This window comes from Diabrotica undecimpunctata, chromosome 9 (assembly GCF_040954645.1).
Source record: "Diabrotica undecimpunctata isolate CICGRU chromosome 9, icDiaUnde3, whole genome shotgun sequence".
In the NCBI taxonomy this organism is placed as follows: Eukaryota; Metazoa; Arthropoda; class Insecta; order Coleoptera; family Chrysomelidae; genus Diabrotica; species Diabrotica undecimpunctata.
Window position 1 is genome coordinate 103,362,111 of NC_092811.1, and position 8,857 is coordinate 103,370,967.

At 33.3% G+C, this 8,857-nt stretch overlaps 1 long non-coding RNA gene across 1 annotated transcript; it reads right to left on the minus strand.

Moving 5' to 3' along the window:
• Nucleotides 1-3,126: 3,126 nt before the first annotated feature.
• On the minus strand, nucleotides 3,127-8,590 carry LOC140449828 (uncharacterized). Its single transcript, XR_011951894.1, has 2 exons — nucleotides 8,374-8,590; nucleotides 3,127-3,332 (listed from the first exon to the last, which is right to left on the minus strand). It is a non-coding gene; the product is annotated as an uncharacterized lncRNA (long non-coding RNA).
• Nucleotides 8,591-8,857: the final 267 nt, after the last annotated feature.

Here is an 8,857-nt window from a genome sequence, read left to right on the forward strand (position 1 = left end):
CTCTACTGCAGGACATAGGCCTCCCCTGTTGACCTCCCCAGAGTGCACGGTCATGTGCAGTATGGATCCAATTTTTCTGCATGTTCCGCAAATTATCTTTTCATCCCCTGTTTTGTTTGTCTGTTCTTGGTCTTCATTCAATTAACTTGCGTGTCCACGTTCCATTCTTTTTACCTTGTCAGGTTTCAATTTCCTTAATTTTAAAACTTTTACCCGAACTGTATTTTTACTTTAACCCTTATATAGAAATTAATTTTTTATTTGGAAGCAGATAAGTATTCATACTTCCCATGAACACGTACAGTTCTCGCCTGTGTCTAGATTGTTTTTATGGTTCTGAATACGAACAAGTATGTGTAGTATTCAGTATGTGTATTAAAAAGTTTTCCTTTCTATAATAAATTGGCTTTGGCTATAATTAAGTTAAAGTGTTCAGATTTTCCCATGTGAATTAAAATCACCACTTTTACCATAAAACTGTATATCCCTCCCAAAAAATTAATTAGCTTTGGCCAGAAGTTATAAATGAGCAAAACCCAAAGTTAGTCTTAATAGTCTGTCAAAATGCATTCTGGTGTTAATATAATAATAAATTGTTTAATTTTGATCGCAAACATACATATATTATGTGGTAAAATTTGTTAATTATTCTTATTTTTCTTATCTTTGTATAGGGTTCTTCTCCGGAGCTGATATTGGCCGGCGGCCTCTTTTTGCTGTTTTTTTTTATCTAGTTATTTGCCGATCCAAAATGAAAGGATTTGAGAGCATCAACCTTTATCCCTTTTCAATACTTTTGATATGCACCTATTTTTCGAATTCTTTGAATGTCGTTGAACTGTGGTGGTGTAAGTGTTAAGTTTTACTGCCTATATTTTTTTGCCTTATTAAGAATATAAGTTTTACAATCAGCCATTTTTATGAGTTTTTTTATAAGACTTTCTTTTAATTTTTAATTATGTTACCAGGTATAACTTCTTCTTCTTCAGGTTCCTTCTCCTATCGCAGGTTGGAAATCATCATCGCTATCTTAATTTTATTGGCCGCGCTTCTGGATAATTCTAATGAGCTGCAACCGAACCACTCTCTCAAATTTCTTAGCCAGGATATTTTGCGTCGTCCTGGGTTTCTCTTCCCTTGTATCTTCCCTTGCATAATTAATCTAAGTAAAACGTAATAAGGTATAACTTATGAGTATAACGAGAGATTTAATTTTAGTATAAACAAAATAAATGCGTTTTGGATTCGACTCAGGTTGTATTTTTTTTATCAGTTGTAGACAATTGTTACATTATTTGTCATTTTGTTAAGGTTAGAAATTTATAGTTTTAATAAAATTAACTTTCTATTTAAGCCTTATTTAAATTTATTTAAGGACTTCAACCTGCTTTAGTTATAAGATTATAAACGACAACGTGGTCGTAAGATAATTTTGTTGGGTATATAATAAACACATCTGCGTAAATGTTGAAATTAGCATGTATTTGTGTATATATTTTTTTATGCATTTAATAAAAATATGTTTGAGACTTATTACTTTATTTAAATAATAATATTTTATCATCTATGTATATCCTTACCCACCCCTAATGAAGCTGCCGACTTCAGCAACGTGGTCTTCGTTAAATAATGGTGACCGATCAGCTTTTTATCATCTACTTTTGTTAGCATTTTTGTTACAACGTGTCCAGCCCATGGACAGTGTTTCTGCACCGTAGGTCATTACTGGCTGAATATACTGATCAAAGACCTTTCGCTTTAGACTAATCGGTATGTTGCCGTCTTTAAATGCGTCTTTAAGAGCTCGATATGCTTGTCATCCATGTGCCAGTGTTTTGACGCCTCACCTGTTTGGTTGTTTTTGCCTATTCTGTATAAATATTTATTAACAAGTTCTACTTTATCTTTCTTAATGTTTAAGTTGTTACTGGGCACGAGGTTCGTCATATATTTTGTTTGGGAATATTTATTTTTAAACCGATTTCTCTGCAGTCTCTTTTCAGTTCTTCTAACATGGTGTTGATTTCGCCTAGTCCATTTCTTATTAAAACTATGTCATTGGCATAACTCAGGTGGTGCGGTCTTTCCCCGTCGACACTTATCCCTTTATGATCCGAATCAAGGGTTTTAAAAGCACGTTCTAGGGTAGTCATAAAAAGCTTTGGTGGTAGTATGTTACCTTGCCTGATACTTCTGTGAATTTTCGTCTCGTTACTATATTGTTTACTCTGCTGAAATAACGGCTATCAATGCGACTTTCATTTATTGCTTCAATTACGCTAGCTAGTTTTACCAAGTCAAACGCTTTGTGGAAATCTATAAACACTAATACCAGAGGTCTGTTTTATTTTATGGGTTTTTCAATGAGTTGTTTTATTGTCTGCAAATAGTTGTAGGTGCTCAACTTTTACTGAAATCTCGCCTGTTCTCTGATTTGCTACAAGTCTAGTTATTATGATTCCTGTAAAGAGTTTGTACATATGGCTTAACAGGTTAACGCTCACCGTGTTTATTTTTTAATTTGATTATTTGAATATTTCCAGTTTTTAATTTTCTTAAAGTGTCTTAATCTTGTCTGATTGCTTTGTGTCTTTCTTAATTTATCTTTCTTATTTCTGTGCTAGTCTTTATATTCTCTATTATATTTTTTCTTATGTCATTAGGGTTTTCGTTTAACTTCTGAGTTACTCTTCGGTTTTTAATTTTGGACAATGTTTCTTTTGGCTTTATATTTCGGATTTTGGATTTATACTCGTATCTCCACTAGGATGTCTCCCTGTCTTTTCTTATCTAGATATATTTAACTTTAAAATTATTTTTATATTTGTTGTTTCTCAGAAACATTTTTATACACTTCAGTTTAAAGTAAAGAAACTATATTTTAATTACTATTTAAATGGGAATAAGCCACAATTAAACGCAACTCAACAATATTGGCAATATCATTTTAAAGTCGTCTACTTTAAAATATATAATGTATGTCTGAATTGTCAATATAAATGAGTCAGATAAAATTAAATTCTTAGAAGAATTTTTCACCAAGTAACAAAAAAACCAAATTTGTTTAATTTACTAATGTTTGTATTTTGAGAACGATTTCCGAAGGCTAAGCTTCAATAAAACACCTTAAACAATGAAAAGAACTATATTAACATATTTGTTATATATAATATAAAAATTACAAAACTTTAATTATTGGAGTGAAAACTATTGATCCTTTTTTCCTTTTTTTATGCACGTAAAACGATAACATACCAAGCCTGAGCCACAAATTCCATTAAAAAGAGGAAAACCCAATGGACTACCAGACTGTGGGCATCGATCTCCTTCTTCTAAAATTGATAAAAAAAATCATGCAAAAATACATTCATTTTCTTATGTGGTAATTTATGTTAACATTATTTTTGTTAAATATATATATATATATATATATATATATATATATATATATATATATATATATATATATATATATATATATATATATATATATACACAAGAAATACTGGATATTATTGACTGTCGAAATAAACAAACAACACAGTTTATTAGGGCTGCAGTCAGTAGGTTTGGCCGGGATGTTATAGAAACACTCTTTTGACTTTTGGTCGAGCTTTCGGAATTGTTTTATTCCTTCTTCAAGACACTGTAATTAGAAAAAAGTGTAAATATTTACAACATATCTCAAATTGTCATTACAACTTACTAGTCGTTGAGATTATTTTTCTAAAGCTACGACACTCAACATTAAAAACACACATATAAAAAATATAACATTTAAAATAATGGACAATATTGTGGACAATGGGCTCTATTCAGTTATTCTCTTTATCCATCTGCTGTCGCTAGTGCTTCTTACATCTCCGTACCACTTTAGTCTTTTTTGTTCTATATATGTTAATATGTCTGTTTCTATTGATGTTCTTTGCTTTATTTCTTCATTACTTCTCCTATCGAGTCTTGTTACTCTGCAGTCTTCATTACTTCTCCTATCGATTCTTGTTACTCTGCAGCATCTTCGCAGGTATTCCATCTCTGTTGCTACTATCTTACTGCTGTTTTTCTTGTTTATGATCCAATTTTCAGCCCCATATGTCATAATACTTCGCACTAATGTTTTATAAATCTGTGTTTTTGTCTTCATATTTAGGTGTATATCCCACCATACTGAGTTAAGATGTCGGATTACTGTTCTTGTTTGTCCTAATCTTTGTGTAATTTCTTCCTCTGTTGTTGCCTTTTTCGTGATTATAAACCCCAGGTATTTGAATTTATCCTTTCCTTTGATTGTTACAAGGAGCTGAGTTGTCATCAATCTGTAAATCTTCTATGTCTTCTTCACTTGTAGATAAGTACTCTGTTTTCACTAGGTTAATATCTAGGCCAGCCTTGGTATATTCTTCTTGTAGTTTCTTCATCATATAGCTGAGATCGTCTTGGTCTTGTGCAATCACTACTTGATCGTCTGCAAAGCTTAACGTATATAGGTATTCGTTCCGTATCAGTACTCCCATGCCTTCACATTTTCTTTTCCATGTAGTCAGGGCTTTCTCTAAGTATATTTTGAATAGGGTTGGAGATGTGGAACAACCCTGCAGGAGCCCTTTTGTTGTGGTGAAGTCTCCTATGATTATTGTTCCCATTTTAATGGACACTTTATTTTCTTTATACAGAACTTTTGTAGCTTCTATGAGTTCCGTTTGTATTTCTAATTTGTACATTGCCTCCCATAGTTCTGACCTTGGTACAGAGTCATACGCCTTTCTCAGGTCCACAAATGCTAAATGTATATCTCTATTTTTTGCTTTTTTCTTTTCCAACAGTTGTTTCAGTGTCTATATGTGGTACATGCATGATCTTCCTGCCATGAAGCCTGCCTGATCCTCCCCGATTTTGCCTTTTATCGCTTGCTCTATCTTTTCTCGCAGTATCTTCCCATATAATCTTCCTATTGATGATATTACGCTTATTCCTCTGTAATTTTCGCATCTCCTTTTTTAAATATAGATGTGATATAAGCTTCCGTCCATTCATTTGGGAGCTGTTCTCCATTTATGGCTTTTTGAAATATCCATTGTATCATCCGGTGTAATTTTTTTGATCCGTATTTCATAAGCTCAGGTGAGATGCCTCCAGGTCCCGGTGCTTTCTTTCCCGGTTTCAAATAAATTCAATTAAAATAAAACATTTAAAAACAACTTAAAAAAATAAACAACCAAAGACCGAAGTAAAACACTAAAAAGATTTGGACATTTGTTTCTGGTATCTTCCTTTATATCTTACTAACTTCTGGACATTCTTTTGTAACTTTTATTGGTAGACAACTCTAACCAATTTGTGAAACCTTTATCTTTACCCATATATGATGGTCCTAGTAACAAAGTCGGCAATCTCCATTTTATCTGATATGCCTGTATTTTAGGGAATATCGAAACAAATATAGTTTAATTTGCATTTGTGGTGGATAATGATTTTAAGTTAAAAATCATAAACTTCCAGGCAGTCAGTGAAAGGATATACAAGTTAAGAATTTGTACCCACTTCTTCAACCTAACAATGATAAACATTTACTGCCCAATAAAAGAACAAGAACAATATACAAAGAAAAGCTTCTACCAACATCTGGAGATAGTATATGACAATGTGCCCAAAAATGACATCAAGATTATAATGGGTGATGAATGCTAAAATAGGCAAGGAGCTGAAATTCTATGACACAACAGGAAAACACCCACTGCACAATGAAACAATCGGGAATGGGGAGTTTTTGATAAATTTTGCCACCAGTAAAAACATGGTCATAAGTTCCACATGCTTCCCACATAAAGACATACACAAAATGACATGGATTTTACTAGGTGTAACTTGGATGTGCTGATAGACAAAAGGGCAGCCAGTAGTATCTCAGATGTGAGAACACGACGAGGAGCATGCTGTGTATCAAACAATCTTTTAAATTTTGATGCAGAGTAAACAAAGAAAAAAACGAAAAACAACAAAGAACAAACAAGATGGACCTGGAAAAACTGAAGATTTAGGAATGTAAAGAAAAGTTCGAAGAATAAGAAAAACGCGAGAAGAGGAGCATGGTTCGATGACAAGTGCAGACAAGCAATAGAGGAAAGAAATGAAGCACACAAAATGTATATAACAAGAAGAATACGGGAAAGACGAACATCATTTGAAGTCGCAAGACGGAAAGCAGACAAGATATGTAGAAATAAAAAAGAGCCTATGAAAATGGACAAATAGAAAAAATGGAAAAAAATTTCAAAAACAACGAAAATATAGGGGCTTAAGAATACCTAAAAAAGATAAAAAGTGGGTATAAACCTTAAACAAGTCAATGTAAAGATGAAAGTGGGCAAATAATCAGTGACCAACAGAAAGTCACTGAAACCTGGAAGCATTATTTTTTCAGATCCTACTTGGTACACAAGTAGACATGAGTGACAAGTATGAGAGCATGAGAATTGTATAAGGTAGGTGACGACCACCTACCAAGTCACATCCACTCGCTCATCAAAGACATATGGCAAGAAAAGAAAATACCTGATAACTGGGAGAAATAAAGTATGCCCGATTTATAAAAAAGGAGATAAACTCCAGTGCAAAAACTACCGTGGAATTTCTCTACTGTGTACAGCTATAAAGTCCTCACGTATATTATAAACCAGCGGCTCCAACGACTAGCAGAAAATATTATTGGAGAGTATCAAATGGGCTTTCGACGGAGAAGATCGACACTGGATCAAATATTTACAGTCAAGCAGATATTGAATAAATCATGGGAACATGACATTGATGTTCACAACGTGTTTATAGACTTCAAACAAACATACGACTTAGTCAAAAGGAACAAACTCTACAGTATATTGTCTAAATAGGCAATACCACACAAGCAAATTAGACTTATTAAAGTCATAATGGATAAAATTCAGGCATGTGTACGAATACAAAACCACCGGACAGACTTTTTCAAAATTTCGCAGGGACTAAAGCAGGGAGATGGGCTGGCCCCAACTTTGTTTAACGTGGCGCGCTTAGGTAAATGCAAACTGGACGAGGAAACCTACTGACCAACCAAACGGTTCAACTGGCCGCTTATACCGATGATAATAATAATATTATGAGTAGAACATCAACAGGAGCACAGAAAACATACACAGAGTTAAAAATGCAAACAAAAAGGTTGGGTCTGGAAATTAACATAGAAAAAACAAAAATAATGATAGTGACAAGAAGAAATATAATCCCACAAAACATTATACATTAAGACGACATTGAAACGGTTGGAAAGTTTACATACCTGGGAGTAGAAATATATGTCGACGGATCAGAAGATGGAGAAATACGGAAGAGGATAACGCAGGCAAATAGAGCTTATTTTGCCCTTTCTCATATATTTCGGTCTAAAAATGTCCACCGAAATACAAAGATGAGAATCTATAAAACCTTAATTCAACCAATAACATGCTACGGCAGTGAAACATGGGTCCTGAAAGAAACATTCAAAAACAAACTCGACACATTCGAAAGGAAAGTACTGAGGAGAATACTAGGACCTGTGAGGGAAAATGGAATCTTCAGAAGTCGATATAACAACGAGCTTTATTAACTTTATAAGGAAGCACCACTGTCAGACTTCATTAAAATACAAAGATTGCAATGGGCCTGACATGTGATAAAAATGGGAGAGGATAGGCTACCAAAAAGAGCACTGAATGCTAGAATGAAGGGAAAGAGACCGGTTGGAAAGCCAAGAAAGCGCTGGGAAGACACAGTAAACAGCGGCGCACAAGCCCTTTTATTAGTCGTGTATGGAGAAGATCAGCCACAGACAAGCAAAGGTGGAGGCAAAAATTAAAGGAGACCATGGCTCAATTTGGGCTGTAGTGCCTTAGAAGAAGAATTAACGAATTCTCTAATACTTTAAGCAAAATTTTACCGAGTAAGTTCGATAGAAGCGCAGGTAAACTACAATCTTTCTTAGTCGCACTCGAATTTTTAGAGAATATAGCGGTAGGAAACAGTGATAACCCTCATATTAACAAGATTAACGAACAAATACCTTAATATTCACTGAAAACACCATCTTAGATATAAAAGCAACATTGAAGAGAGAACTAAAAGGTGACAGCCCGAAAATGGTGATAGCTAAATTAGAAAAACAAAAGCAAGAACATAGAGATGGAGTTGTGTATCTGAGATAGAAAAACTAACCGAACAATTAAAAGTGGTATACATAGCAGAAGGAGTGCCAGCAGATTTCAATAAATTCAACTATATCCACAGATATTAACCAATTCATCTATTTCTCTTAGTTAGATAGATTTTCATTTTTACAAATATATAAAAGAGTATTATACTTACTCAACACTCTCACACAGGTATCACAACAATTACATGACCAATGTGGAACAGGTTTTTGTCCTTCTGGACATGAAATCTTTTTACATACTATTTTTTCATCGCAAGGTGGACAAACAATCGAGTTTCCAAAATGAATTGTAGATAACAAAATTAAAAATATACTTCCCGCAATCATGTTTAATATGAAGTATATTGTATTTAACAAAGATTCAGAAAAGAATTTTAATTTGAACTATTTATAAGTTTTTATACCATGTGTTATCTATATTTATGTATGTATGTGAATTGTTATTTAAATGTACGTAAATGTAAAAACCGAATTATTTTGAATATGTTATGTATGTTATTTTGTTTTTGTTTTGATAACAAAGTAAAACATTACCTTACAAATTTAACTCTTCTCATTTCTTCTGATTAAGAACATTTTTATTCTTTACGTGCCGTCTCCTCTCAGAAGGTTAATAACCACGACGCTGCTTTAAAT